We start from the raw sequence: 10,584 nt of genomic DNA on the forward strand, positions 1-10,584 counted from the left end.
GCGGCGAGTCTAACCTGCGGCATGTCACATATGAGGCATGTCACATCTTCGGCATGTCTCTTCTGGGGCATGTCACATCTGCGGAATGTCTCATCTGCGGTAAGTCACAACTGCAGCATGTCACATCTGTGGCATGTCACCTCTGCAGCATGTCACATCTACAGCATGCCTCATCTGCAGCATGTCACAACTGCGGCATTTCTACCCAGCGACTTATCTCCCGCGCGGCATTTCTCACTGTGAAATTGACATTTTTGCGGCATCTCTCACCAGTAAAAATTCTCCCAGTGGCATCTCTCCCTTCCAAAAAATGTTTAATGTCCAATTAAAAATGGCTAAACTGAGGCAAGTCTCCCTGGACTAATTGTCTTCCCGGTGGCATCTCTACCCCGGAAAATATTTTCGGGTTCATATTAAAATATTAAAACTGCGGCAACTCTCCCAGGATTAATTGTCACATTCACGGCCTCTCTCATCAGCGGCAAGTCTCCCCAGCGGCATCTCTCTCCCGAAAAAACTTGTTAAGTACTTCCAAAGGTGGAAAAACTGCGGCAAGTCTCCCCAGCGGCATCTCTCCCCCATGAAAATTTTGTAAGAACTTCTGAAAATAGCAAAAGTGCGGCAAGTCTCTCCAGCGGCATCTCTCCCCCAAAAAATTTTTTTGTAGTTTTAACGATGACAAAAATGAGGCAAGTCTCCCCAGCGGCATCTCTCTGCTAAGAAAATTTTTTAAGGACTTCTAAAAATGGCAAAAGTGCGGCAAGTCTCCCCAGCCGCATCTCTCTCAACAAATTTTTTAAGTAGTTTTAAAGGTGGCAAAAATGCGGCAAGTCTCCCCAGCTGCATCTCTCCCCCATGAATATTTTATAAGAACTTTTAAAAATGGCAAAATTGCGGCAAGTTTTCCCAGCGGCTTCTCTCCCCCATAAATATTTTTTAAAAACTTCTAAAAATGGAAAAATTGCGGCAAGTCTCCTCGGCGGCATCTCCCCCCAACAAATTTTCTAAGTTGTTTGAAAGATGACGAAAATTCGGCAAGTCTCTCCGGCAGTTTTTTATCTGACTTGACGTAGTTTTTCCATCTTCGGAAGTTCCTAAAAATACTTAGGCGGGAGATATGCCGCTGGGAAGACTTGCCGCATTTTTGCCATCTTTAAAACTACCAAAAAAATTTGTTAGGGGAGATATGCCGCCGGGGATACTTGCCGCATTTTTGTCATCTTTAAAACTACTTAGAAATTTTGTTGGGGGAGAGATGCCGCTTAGGTGACTTCCCGCATTTTTGCCATTTTTAGAAGTTCCTAAAAAATATTCATGGAGGAGAGATGCCACTGGGGAGACTTGCCGCATTTTTGCCATCTTTAAAACTACTTAGAAAATTTATTGGGGGCGAGATGCCGCTGGGGAGACTTGCCGCACTCTTGCCATTTTTAGAAGTCCTTAAACAATTTTCTTGGGAGAGAGATGCGCTGGGGAGATTTGCCGCATTTTTTCCATCTTTAAAACTACCAAAAAATTTGTTGGAGGCGAGATGACGCTGGAGAGACCTGCCGCACTTTTGCCATTTTTAAAAGTCCTTACAAAATTTTCTTGGGAGAGAGTTGCCGCTGGGGAGACTTGCCAAATTTTTACCATGTTTGGAAGTACTGAACAAATTTTCTTGGGTGATGGATGTCGCTGGGTAGACTTGCCGCAGTTTTGCTATTTTTAGAAATTCTTTTAAAAATTTCGTGGGGGAGAGATGCCGCTGGGGAGACTTGCTGCAGTTTTTCCACCTTTGAAAGTATTCAACAAGTTTTTTCGGGAGAGAGATACCGCTGGGGAGGCTTGCTGCAGTTACGTCATCTTTGGAAGTGCTTAAAAATATTTCTTGGGGGAGAGATGCTGCTGGGCAGACTTGCCGCTGATGAGAGATGCCGCGAATGTGATAATTAATCCGGGGAGACTTGCCTTACTTTTGCTAGTTTGATGTGGATTGGAAAATTTTTCCCGAATGGGAGATGTCGCTGTGGGTCTCGCCGCGGCCGAGAGATGCCGCAGGTGTGAAAATCATTCGTGAGAGACTTGCCATATTTTTGCCACTTGGATGTGGATTTGAACATTCTTCCACGGGTGAGATATGCCACTGGGGAGACTTTTCGCTGGTGGGAGATGCCGCAGATGTGACAATTAGTTCCGGGAGGCTTTCCGCAGTTTTATTATTTTAATATAAACGCGAAAATATTTTCCGGGGTAGAGATGCCACCGAGAAGACAATTAGTCCAGGGAGACTTGCGTCAGTTAAGCCATTTTTAATTGAACATTAAACATTTTGTGGAAGGGAGAGATGCCACTGGGAGAATTTTTACTGGTGAGAGATGCCGCAAAAATGTAAATTTCACAGTGAGAAATGCCACGCGGCAGGCGAGACATTCCGCAGATGTGACAAGCTACAGATGTGTCATGCCGCAGATGTGACATGCCTCAGATGTGACATGTCGCAGGTTAGACTCGCCGCAGAGAGACTTGCCGCATGTTCGGTAATATTAAAACCTGTTCAATGATTTTATTATTCGGGAATTTTATAATTCAGGAATATCAATGTTCAGGAATTTTTCAATGAGGGATTTCAATTATTCGAAAATTTCATAATTCGAAAATGTTCAAATTCAGTAATATTACGAACTTTCTCAGAAAAGAAAAGAGAACCCTTAATTCTAAAGACGTCTGATAAAATGGCTTGAAGATTTAAAAATAATTTGACTTTATTTATAAATAATTTAAAAGAAGAGTTGTGATGCTTTGAATGCTTTAATTTTTTAGTTAAGTATCAATTAGAAAATTTCATAATTCGAAAATGTTCAAATTCAGTAATATTACGAACTTTCAGGAATTTTATTATATGCGAATTTTCTAATTCCGTAATAATTAAAAATATTTGGGAATTTTATTATTCGGCAATTATCGAATGCGGAAATTTTATAATTAAGTATTTCATTATTCGCAAATTTTGGAATTTGGAAATTTTATTATGCAAGAATTTTGAAATTACGTAATACCACAAACTGTCGGGAATTTCATTTTTTGAGATTTTTCCAATTCGGAAATATTGAAAACTGTTCGGGAACTTTATAATTCGGGAATTTAATTATCAGAAAATTTTATTATTTGGCAGTTTGTGAATTCGGTAACATTATAAAATGTGGAAAATTTCATTATTCAGAAATGTTCAAATTTTCATATTTTTTAATTTTATTATTCGTAAATTTTCCAATTGGGGAATTTACCAGAATCAGGAATCTTATCGCTCAGGATTTTCAGTCGTCCCCTTTTCTCAGAAAAGAAAAGAGAACCCTTAATTCTAAAGACGTCTGATAAAATGGCTTGAAGATTTATAAATAATTTGACTTTATTTATAAATAATTTAAAAGAAGAGTTGTGATGCTTTGAATGCTTTAATTTTTTAGTTAAGTATCAAGCTTTAAATTGAATTTTTTTTTATTCATGACAGTTTCACTTTTTTTTTTTTAAACATTTATATTTATAAAATGGTTGCTAATAAAAATTTTGTCATTAATAAATAAATTATTAATTAAAATTAAATGTATAGTCAAATGAATTATCCATTGGGCAATTTCATTAGACTTAGTAATGTTTTCTATTTTTTTTTAGCCCAGTGAAACAGAGGTCTAACAGAAGTCTTCCATTTGACTAGATATGGAACTGTTAAAATTGTTCTTCACTAAGGTGCCTGCATCTGAACTTATGAAAATAACTCACCTCTTCCTGAACGTTCGGCCAGGGGAGAGGAACACTGCAGAAAACCTATTTCAATAATAAAATGCCTAGATTGCTATGTATATAAAATTTTCCAACGCCTCCCTCGCCATGTTAATTCTCTGGATCCGGTTCTATTTGCACCTATATATACTTCAGACAACCAAGATATATTGAAACTTGCCAATCTGAATTTTGCTGATAAAGTATAAAATATTGATAAGTCCTGGGATGAAAAATTTAAGAGGAATAAATTATTGTTTTATGATGCACCATTAGCGTCGAGCTTTTGTAAAAATGTGAATCGTGCACATGGTAAAAAACCTGAAGAGGAATTGGTGCGACAACAGATCCGTTATCTCAGCGGACTTGAAAAATGTTGCACTGCGGTTTTGTTATGCCACGTTAATCCAATCCCCTTCGTTCTTGTCGCAATTCGGAAGAGCGGAGGGTGAAGTTTATGTGAGGTTCACCCAAGGAAAAGCAGGAGGAGATATTTTGTTATCCCCTAAAGCAAAATGAGAAATTGAGCTACGTATGTTATGCAAGAATAGATTTTTCAACATACAGGGATGGCCGATCCACGAGTTGTCCTCGTGCGTGTTTCAGGATGAGACGTGAGTACAGTAGAGTGGTCCAAAAAATTCTTTTCGAGCTACACGGTTAGACACCCATCCCCTCAATTTTTCCAATTCCGAAGAAAGAAAATCGGTAATTTTTTTTGAAATTCGAATATTAACACCCCCGAATATCCCCTGAAGAAAAATGAATAATTAAGCTACGTATGTTACGCAAGAATAGATTTTTCTACATACAGGGATAGACGATCCACGATTTGTCCTCGTGCGTAGTTCAGGACGAGACGTTAGTACAGTAGAGTGGTCCAAAAAATTCTTTTCGAGCTACACGGTTAGACCCATCCCCTCAATTTTTCCAATTCCGAAGAAAGAAAATCGGTAATTCTTTTTGAAATTCGAATACAAACATCGCCGAATATCTTCTAAAGCAAAATGAGCAATTGAGCTACGTGTGTTATGCAAGAATGGATTTCTCAACATACGGGGATGGCCGATCCACGACTTGTCCTCATGCGTGTTTCAGGACGAGACGTGAGTACAGTAAAGTGGTACAAAACTGCTTTTTGAGCTACACAGTAAGACACCTCGCCACCCCCCCCCCCCAATTTTTCCATTTCCATAAAAAAATCCATCATTTTTTTGGTTTGAAATTCAAATATAAACACGTGCCACCGGGCACTTAAATTTCCCATTTAATTAACATGGGGAAATTTTGAATTTTTGAAAAATTGAACTCATGTTACAGGGCATTAAGAAAGCAATTATGCACCGATTTTAAATTTTTTTAAATTTAGGACTAATTTTTCAGAAATCGGTGAAAGTAGATCTTTTATTTTTTCGTTTATTTAATTTTTATTTCAATACAAACAGCGACAAAAATGTCGATATTTTTAATTTCATATTTTATCTTGTAGACGAAATTTTTTTTATACTTCTCGTCTCTTGGATTTAAAGCACAGCGATATAAGAAAGATAAAAAAATGTTGAGTTGCATAGTTTAGTGTTATAAACAAATTGCAATAACAAATACTCGACATTAGTGTTATTTGTCTTCAAAGTGTATTTTTGCTCTGAAATCGCTTGATTTCATCTTTAGGATAATACGTCAACATTAAAATTGAAGATTAAATGTTATTTTTTAATTTTATAAACAAATTATGTACACAAATGCACATTTTGGGCGTTTTTAAGCGAACAGAAATTATTTTTTCGTTTGGCTTTCCTGAAATTATATTGCCAATAATGTTTTTTGAAAAAAATTTACAAACTATCAATATTTGTTCATTTAATAAACAAATTATATGAATAAATGCACATTTTGGGCGATTTTAAGCGAAAAAAACCGTTTTTTCTTCAGTCGTTGCTAAAATTATATTGCCAATAACGTTTTCTGAAAAATTGCTTGCCGCTTGTCAATATTGATTTACTTCATAAACAATTCATATTAAAAATGTAGATTGTGGGTGTTTCTAAGCGAAAAAAAATCATTTTTCCCCTGACCTTGCTAAAATTATATTGCTAATGATGTTTTCTGAAAAAAAATTTTCATTGAATTAATATTTTCTTATGTTTCCAAGCATCGCTAATCGTTTGTTTTAGAAACAAATGTAATACAGATATTTATAGGCAGAAATAAATCATTTTTCTTGTATTATTTTTTAAACTATATTGACAATAAATTGCCTAGATAAAATATTGTTATGCCTCACCATTTTTTTACTTCAAAAACAAATTAAGTAAACAAATGCACATTCTAGGCATTTATAGGGAGAATAAATTATTTCCGCTTGAAAACAGCTAAAATGTTAAGTTTTTTATATAACTTGTTTAAAAAATGAACAAATATTGATCGGTGGCAAAAAGTTTTTACGAAAACATTATTGGCAATATAATTTAAACAAGATCAGAAGAATAAATGATTTCTTTTCGCTTAGAAGCATCTAAAATGTACATTTGTTTATATAAATATTTTTCTGAAATAAACTAATATTGCTAGGAGGCAAAAATTTTTTCAGAAAGCGTTATTGAGAATATAATTTTAGCAAGGACAGAAGAAAAAACGGTTTCTTTTCGTTTAAAATCGCTCAATATGTGCATTTATTCATTTAATTTGTTTATTAAATAAACAAATATGGATAGGTTGGAATTTTTATTTAGAAAACATCATTGGCAATATAATTTCAGCAATATCTGAAGAAGAATGATTTCTTTTTGCCTAAAAACACCCAAAATGTACATTTGTTTATATACTTTGTTTATAAAATAAACAAATATTGATGAGTGGCGAAAATTGCTTCAGAAAACATTATTGTCCATACAATTCAAACAAAGTTGAAATAAAAAACGGTTTCTTTTCGCCTGAAAACGCGCAAAATGTACATTTGTTTATATAATTGGTTTATAAATTAAACAAATAACATTTGATCTCAAATTTTAATGTCCACGTATCATTCTAACAATGAAAGAAAGCAATTTCAGAGCATAAATATACTTTAAAGACGAATAACCCCTAATGTCGAGTATTCATTAATACATTTTGTTTATAACAATCACATACGCAAGACAACAAATTTTTTATCTTTTTTATACCCCTGTGCATTAAATCCAATGACCGAGAAGCATAAGGAGAATTTTGTCTGAAAGTTAAAAAATGAAATTTAAAAAATCGACATTTTGGTCGCTGTTTGCATTAAAATAAAAATTAAATAAATAAAAAAAGAAAAAATCTGATTGATTAATTACATAATTTTGATACATTTCTTTTGATGCTTAATAAATTTTCATTCGTTTAAACAATCTTTATTTGATCTAGCGGATTTTTTTCAATAACTAACAAAATAAAATAAAATAGAACACATACAATTATGTTTCTGACTGTATAGTGTATAGAAATAATAAATTCACCACTTTTGAATTGTTTAAACTATATATAATGCGTTTGAATAATTAATTTTCCGAAAACACTGTTATAATAGTAATTAACTGTATGTCTTCTATTTTATTTTATTTTTTTAGTTATCGAAAAATAACTGCTTGAGCAAATAAAAATTGTTTAAATAGAAAGAAATTTGTTCAACATTAGAAAAAATGTATACAAATTATGTAATTTTTTAAAAAAAGTAACACAGGATACCAATTTGAAAAAAGTGGACATTTCTGACTCAATTTTTAGAAATTAAAAAAATAAACAATAATTTACTGCTTAAATATTTACTTCATTTTTTTTAGAAAAATTCACTATTCCAGACAATGACAAAATATTTCATTTCAATCGAAAAACTTTCTCTCCGGAAATAGAAACTTTTTGGTACTAATATTTAAATGTGGATCAAGTCCCATGAATTTCAACATGCATTTCCCATAAGAAAAAATACGTTTTTGTCAATTTTATGATCGAGTTAAATCTCCAAATTTTATTTCACAATTAGCCACAGAATACATTTTTTTAAATGGAAATAGTTTATGCTACATAAAATACCATTTTGTACTGCTAACTATACGTTTACATAAACCGTTTAAACAATTTATTATTCTTTTTAGCAATTTTCTGTCTGAATAGAAATAGAAAGTCGTAGTTTTATAAAAAAAAATCACTTTTTGTCCAGTGTTTCAATAAAGAGAGGTAACAATTAATTCTTTTCAACATAAACAATTGTTTAAACAATTTATAATTATCGTCAATAATATTGTTTTGGAATAATGCTAGAAAATACGGTTTTTTGTTGGTAAAATTTTGAGATTTCTGTCCACTTTTCACATAATGAGGTAATATTCAATGCTACTTAACAAAAATTCTTGTTTAAATAAGTTATTATTGTATATAACTATATAAGCTTCTCCTATAATAATGCTAGATAGTTACGATTTTTTCTGAAATTTTGAATTTTTGTTCACTTCTCACTTTTATTCAGTTAATATTCAATATGATTTAGCTAAGATCATTGTTTAAACAAATTATTATTGTTTATAATTATCTTCTCCTATATTAATGGTAGATAGTTGCGGTTTTTTCTGAAATGTTTACTTTTTGTATACTTTTCACTTTAGTTGAGTTAATATTTAATTCAATTCAGCAAAAACTATTGTTTAAAACTATATTCCATATTATTGTACATTGTTCCTGTTTTCCGGAAATTTCTAAATTTTGGTCCACGTTTCATTTAGTTTCGTTATAATGAACGAAATTTAACATAAAAATTTGATTGAACAATTTATTATTGTTTATAATTACTTATTATTGTTTATAACTATCTTCTTCTATAATAATGCTAGACAGTTACGGTTTTTTCTACAATTTTACACTTTTTGTTCATTTTTCACTGGAAGTGAGCTAATATTTCATTCAATTTAGCAAAAAAAATTGTCTGAAAAAATTATTATTGTTTATTACCACCTGCTCTTATATTAGTTTTAAATAATGAAAGACATATTTTATTATACAAGACAAGAAGTTAAAAATTTTAGAAAAAACCGCAATTGTTTAGCATTATTCAAAGAAAATATTATTTTTAAAAATAGTAAATTTTGCATCAATAAGATTTGTAAACTTGAATTAATTAACCTTATTCTAATTTAAACAAAGACTGAGAGTAAAAAAAATTGTATTGTAACTTTTTAGCATTATTCTAAGAAAATATTTGTTATGAATAATAATAATAATAATAATAATAATAATAATAATAATAAGAGCCTTGGTGGCTCAGTTGGTTAGATACTTGGACTTCACCTCAGAGGTCCGGGGTTCGATCCCCGAGCCGGTACTACTGAAAATTTTTCAATGTACCTTTACCGAGGTTCTGGTGGTTGTTCAGAACCCACCTTAAGCTGTAGGTCCCCCCATCGTGTACTTGACTGAAACGCAGTCCGCCAGTGATGGGGTAAAAACCAGGCTTTGTCCAATATGTCTGGGCAGACTGCTCTCATCAAATCACTTGATTGCATTATAAAAATTCAGCCCCGTGCAAAATGATCCCGATTAAATTTTCATCGATATCCGCGCAGTCTACAAAAATATCAAATAAATCATTATAGTAATATTTAAAATTGGTTCAGAATTTTCTATTTTGGGACATTAAATGGCGTTTTTTAAATTTAAGGGCAAATGTAAATAATTAAATTAAATCAAACTAATTTTGTTTGCTATTTAAGTAATTACCCCATACTAGAATATTTTAGTTTTTAAATTCATAAATATGTATAACTGGAAAAAATAAATCTCCTAAGATTAAAAGTCATTTAACTGGTTTTCTTAAAGTTATGAATAAAAGTAAAAAAGCGATAGCGACCTCTTTGTCAAGAATCATCCCGGATAGTTCTAATAATACATACTCTCTCTTCGATATTTCCGTTTAATATGAAATTCTTATAATTTTATCCAGCAGGAAGTAAAATCTAATTCTACGTTTTCAAATTAAAATAATTCATCAAATAATTAAACATTAATTGTATACTGTCTGTGATTTATTTAATTATGGAAGTCAAATGAGATATCATCAATGAATCTCAGTAACTGAGATTTCTACTGAATGTCGTCTTTGTTTCGCAATTTAAATAATCATTTATTTAGTTCATATCAAATGTTGTGGACGTAACTTAAATTTTTTCTAACGAAGATATTCTAAAAGAAGATGAATCTTCGCAAGTTGTATTTCTGAAGATACTGAATCTTAATTTTGTTGAATCTAATTAAAATCAGTCAGGTTGTTCAAGGCACTCTTTTAAACTGAGCCAATGATTTTGTCACTGGTTGAATCATTATTTTTAATTATCACTGGTGAACAAGTAGTTTTTTACGTCGGACGACAACATGCAGGAAAGACTACTGGTAATTAGTATAATCAGTGAACTTAACTGAATAAACCAATTACCAAATTCTACTGATTGTCATTTTCACACTTCCGGCTGCTTCAATCACTGATTTTGTCACTAGGAAAATAAGAAGTTTGAGTTATAACTGATGAACCAGTGGTTTTTCAATTCTGACTGAGCGAACCAGTAAGTGTATTAATTGAAACAGTTAATGAAATATACCAGGGACGCCAAATAACAGATGCAACCATTGATTATATGTAACCAAAATCTCTCGTCGAACAACAACGCGCAGGACAGACTACTAGTATTTAGTACAACCAGTGAACCTAACTTCTTAAACCAATTATGAAATTCTACTGATTATCAGTGACATACTTTTGGCTGCTTCAACCACTGATTTTATCACTGTTTGAATAAGAATTTTGAGATATAACTGATG

This window comes from Belonocnema kinseyi, chromosome 6 (genome assembly GCF_010883055.1).
Source record: "Belonocnema kinseyi isolate 2016_QV_RU_SX_M_011 chromosome 6, B_treatae_v1, whole genome shotgun sequence".
In the NCBI taxonomy this organism is placed as follows: Eukaryota; Metazoa; Arthropoda; class Insecta; order Hymenoptera; family Cynipidae; genus Belonocnema; species Belonocnema kinseyi.